This window comes from Melospiza melodia, chromosome 17 (assembly GCF_035770615.1).
Source record: "Melospiza melodia melodia isolate bMelMel2 chromosome 17, bMelMel2.pri, whole genome shotgun sequence".
NCBI lineage: Eukaryota > Metazoa > Chordata > Aves > Passeriformes > Passerellidae > Melospiza > Melospiza melodia.
The window spans coordinates 1,410,634-1,415,378 of NC_086210.1; the positions used below are offsets into that span (position 1 = coordinate 1,410,634).

Genomic DNA, 4,745 nt, shown 5'->3' on the forward strand with positions numbered 1-4,745 from the left:
ATATTTAACACAATTAAAAATCAATTAAAAAATCAATACAGCATAACATCCTAACATAACACATAATATTCGTTTTAATATTTGCAAAGAGCCAATCATAAAATATGCATTCTTCACACCATGGGTGTCCCTTGTCCATGGTGCCACCATCTCCAGGCTCCTGGGCTCCCCCTTATCGGGGCGTCTGACACCGCAGGCTGCAGAGGCTCCCCCAGCTCCGGGGCCCCCTCTCCGCTGTGCCAGCCCCCAGCCTGCCGGGCCCGGGCCATCCCCCCGTGGCTGCGGGCTGGTGCTGCAGCGCCTGCCCCGGGCAGCCCGACTCCCCCCCAGGGAGGGTCCCCCGCACCCCCGGCCCAGCGCTGGTGCTCTGCCGGCACCAAACACCGGGACCCCCAAAATTCTGCCAGGCCGGAGCCGCCAAGGGGCGCCCGGCCCTTGGCCTGCTATAGATTGCAGTATTGGCTTTGTGCAAATGTTAACATGGATTTTATATGGGTGCTGTTAAAATAACTTTCTATATGGGTGCTGTTAAAAAAACTGTTATAAAGATACAGTTTTTATTTCTGTTGTTAATTACCAGCTATCAGCACTCATCCTCTGAAGGCAGTGTGGGCAGCGGCCAAAACTGAAGATGATAAGAAAGGACCAAAACCACAACCAAGGAATACACATGCCCTAAAAAGGTGGAACTGAGGAGGACCCATGCTAAACAGCTCTTGGAATACGGAAACTTCTTTGGGAAAAAAGTTTACTATGCATAAGTGTCACAGACATCTTTTATGGAAAATCCTTTCCTTAGGATTTTTCCTCCTGAAGAGCTGAGAGGCCTCAGGAACAAAATGTAAACATTGATTATCTGCTGCTGTGGAACACAACAGGTGGATCTGTGATTGGTCTCATGTGGATGTTTCTAATTAATGGCCAATCACAGTCAGCTGGCTCGGACAGAGAGTCCGAGCCACAAACCTTTGTTATCATTCCTTCTTTTGCTATTCTTAGCTAGCCTTCTGATGAAATCCTTTCTTCTGTTCTTTTAGTATAGTTTTAATATAATATATGTCATAAAATAATAAATCAAGCCTTCTGAAACATGGAGTCAGATCCTTGTCTCTTCCCTCATCCTTGGACCCCTGTGAACACAGTCACAGTCAGACTAAACAGCAAGCTGCAGACTGAACTCACAGATGCACATTTCACCTCAATCCAAATGGATTTCTCCTCTGGAAAATTCCCCCTCTGCCTCAGAGCCCTCTCCCCAGGCTGCGCCCCAGCCTGGCCTGAGCACTCGATGCCAGTAGTGGGAAAAGCTGCACTGCCAGAGGGATCGGGGGCGGGCCGGGCCTCAGAGTAATTCTAGAGCTAAAGCGTGAAAGACATCAGAGCCGCTCAGATAATACATGCCAGCGCTCATCCCGGGCCCGGCCACCGCCGCCTCCTCCTCCTCCTGCTGCTGCTGGGGCCCTCCCAGCCCGGAGCCGCCGTTTCCAGCGCCCAGGGCCGCTCTCTGTGGCTGCAGCCCGGCCCTGCCACAGCAGCCCTTGGCCCGGCGCTGGAGCCGGTGCCGCTGTTGGCAGCAAAACCCACCCCGGGCAGAGCCGCCCCGGCCCGGCTCTTCCCGCGGCCTCGGCTCGGCCCCGCCGCCCACATCGCCCTCAGCGCCCTCAGCCCTCCGCCGCCTCGCCGGGCCCTGGGCCTCAGCGCCCTTCGGGGACCGCGCTCGGGGCAGCGACCGCTCGGGGCACCGCGGATCGGCCCAGCCCTGCACCGGCCCCGATCGGGTACCGCGGATCTGCCCGGCCATGCTCGGCCCCGCTCGGGCACGGCGGATCTGCCCGGCCCCCCCAGCCCCGCTCGGGCACCGCGGATCCGCCCAGCCCTGCACCAGCCCCGGGCCCGGCCCGCACCACGCACCCGCTGCCGCCGCCGCCGCTCCGCTGCCAGGGACACGCGGCCGGAACGGGCAGGGCCGGGCTGGCAATGGGACCCGCCCGCAGCCGCCTCCGCCTGCCCCGCCACCAATCAGCGTCTTCCACCCAACGCAATGGGCATTTTGAATAACGCGCGGTTTCTGATTGGCTCTTGGCAGATATTCAAACGAATACTTTGTGTGTTACGTTAGAAAGTGATGCTGTATTAGTTTTCTTAAGTAGTGTGTTAAATCTAGTTGTAGATTGTAACAAAGCGTTAAAATAGAAACTATGCTATGTAAGATACTTTTTTTTTTTAAAAGAAAGGACGCACACCAGTCAGCAGCCAAAGGACACCTCAATCTTTCAGAGAAAGAGAATTTATTGCTCTCTTATCAGAAGAAACGAACTTCTTCCCGCCTCACTCGGGAAGAAGCCGTCAGGATTCAAAGGAAGAAGCTGACACTGACCAGACAGAATCCTGTGTTTGAATGGAATTTATGCATCATGTATGAGGTGTGTGAATATGCAACAGGTTATTGTTTTTTAAGGGTTAATCCCTTGTTAACGTGTGTCCTTTATCAGGCTTATTTTGCCCAGAAAAAGGTACCCGGACATGCATAACTCTTTGCTTCTATTGTCTCTTATTGTCCTAATCCAAATTGTCCAAATTATTATTACTCTAATTATATTGCTATTTTATAACCATTTTATTATCATTCAACTTTTTGAAAATTTAAAAACACGTGATTAGCGTTTTTCACACTTTTTAACACCAATTCGTACATTAAAAGCAGGCATAGCTTTATTTTGTCGCTGGGATCACCCAGCCCCAGCTCTTTCACTCCCCAGCTGGTACCTGTGTCACAGGTGAGCCGGGAGATGATGCTGCCCTCAGGAGCTGGGGCCCAGCACCCAGGTGCAGGTGAGGTGCAGCAGTTCTTTTCAGGGATTCTGAAGGTGAAGGAAAAGGAAGTTTATTTTCTGACTAACATTTATAGGTTTTTAAAAGTGACCATGGATTGGAGGCTGAAAGTGCCATCTCTCCAATGACACTGGACAAACCAACAGTTTAATAAATTTCTTTTCTTCTATAAAGGAATGCAAAACAAATCTCAGGAGCTCATTCCTTCCAGAAAGATTATTGATACTGCTCTAGAAGGCACCTGGGAACAGCATCTCAATCCTGCCCATGTTTTCCCAAAATCGCTCCCTGCAGCAGGAACAGCTGGGTGCAGTTGTCACTGCAGATGTTCAGGCACCCAAAGCAGCTGCAGCTGTTTGTGAGCAGCAGAGCAGATATTCCCTGTGCCATCCCCTTTCCATAGGGATACAGAAGCTCTGGTTCTGGGGTATGTGATCCTGGCTGCTGAACTCCAGGGAAATCCACATTGCTCATTGGAAAACCCACCTGAACTTTTCTTTTAAATGTGATGGAGAAATGTCTCTGCATCCAGGGGCTACTGTGGTGCTAAATCACCTGAGGAGTGTTGGGGTGTGCAGGAACCCTACAAGTAAGGGATCAATAATCCCTGGACAGAAGCTGGGCTGCTCAGGAGAAATAATCCCTGGACAGAAGCTGGGTAGCTCAGGATCAATAATCCCTGAACAGGAGTTGGGCTGCTCAGGATCAATAATCCTGGACAGAAGTTGGGTTGCTTGGGATCAATAATCCCCACACAGAAGTTGGGCTGCTCAATCATCTGAGGAGTACTGAGGTGTGCAGGAACCCTACAGGCAAGGGATCAATAATCATTGGAGAGAAACTGGGGTGCTTGGGATCAATAATCCCTGGACAGAAGCTGGGCAGCTCAGGAGAAATAATCCCTGGACCGATAATGGGCTGTTTAGAAGAAATAATGCCTGGACAGAAGCTGGGCTGCTCAGTTTTAATATAATATATGTCATAAAATAATAAATCAAGCCTCCTGAAACACGGAGTCAGATTTTCATCTCTTCCCTCATCCTTGGACCCCTGAGAACACAGTCACATAGCTCCCTCTCAAATACATCTGCATGCAATTTCACAACAAGTTCATACATATTCATTCTACTGATTTCCTGTTACATTTCCTGTGAATTTTTCTTTATCAGAAAGAATTCCTGGGGTCATTTTGACCCTGCTTTCCACAGCAGCCTCTCTCTCTGTTTCAGAGTTCAAGGGCCCCCCCTTTATCTCTGTCTTGGGCTGCAGCAGTTTCTTAGAGCACAGGCTTTTGTCAGAACAGGCAGTCAGGCTGTCACAGACATCTCTCCTGAAAAATCCTTTCCTTAGGATTTTTCCTCCTGAGAGGCTGAGATGCCTCAGGAACAAAATGTAAACATTGACATTATTTACTGCTGTGGAATGCAACAGGTGGATCTGTGATTGGTCTCATGTGGTTGTTTCTAATTAATGGCCAATCACAGTCAGCTGGCTCAGACTCTCTGTCCGAGCCACAAACCTTTGTTATCATTCCTTCCTATTCTATTCTTAGCTAGCCTTCTGATGAAATCCTTTCTTCTGTTCTTTTAGTATTGTTTTAATGTAATATATATCATAACATAATAAATCAAGCCTTCTGAAACATGGAGTCAGATGTTCATCTCTTCCCCAACCCAAGAACCCCTGTGAACACAGTCACCGTGAAGTTCTACCTGTTTGTTATTGTAATCACCAGTCGTTTTAGTTAATCGCTTCTTTTGTATCGGGATGGCCCTGCCTGAGGCTAAATTGATGGCCCTTCTCTCCAAACAGTGAGAGGACGGGATATGGGGGGGGGGGGGGGGGGGCATCAGAGAAAATGCAAAATAACCTCGGGACCAGCATGCCATGGGAAGCAACCCCACCAAACTTAC

At 49.8% G+C, this 4,745-nt stretch overlaps 1 non-coding gene across 1 annotated transcript; it reads right to left on the reverse strand.

Moving 5' to 3' along the window:
- Positions 1 to 1,336: 1,336 nt before the first annotated feature.
- LOC134426085 (small nucleolar RNA SNORD45) lies at positions 1,337 to 1,419 on the reverse strand. Its single transcript, XR_010029863.1, has one exon. It is a non-coding gene; the product is annotated as a small nucleolar RNA SNORD45 (small nucleolar RNA).
- Between the last annotated feature and the right edge of the window lie 3,326 nt (positions 1,420 to 4,745).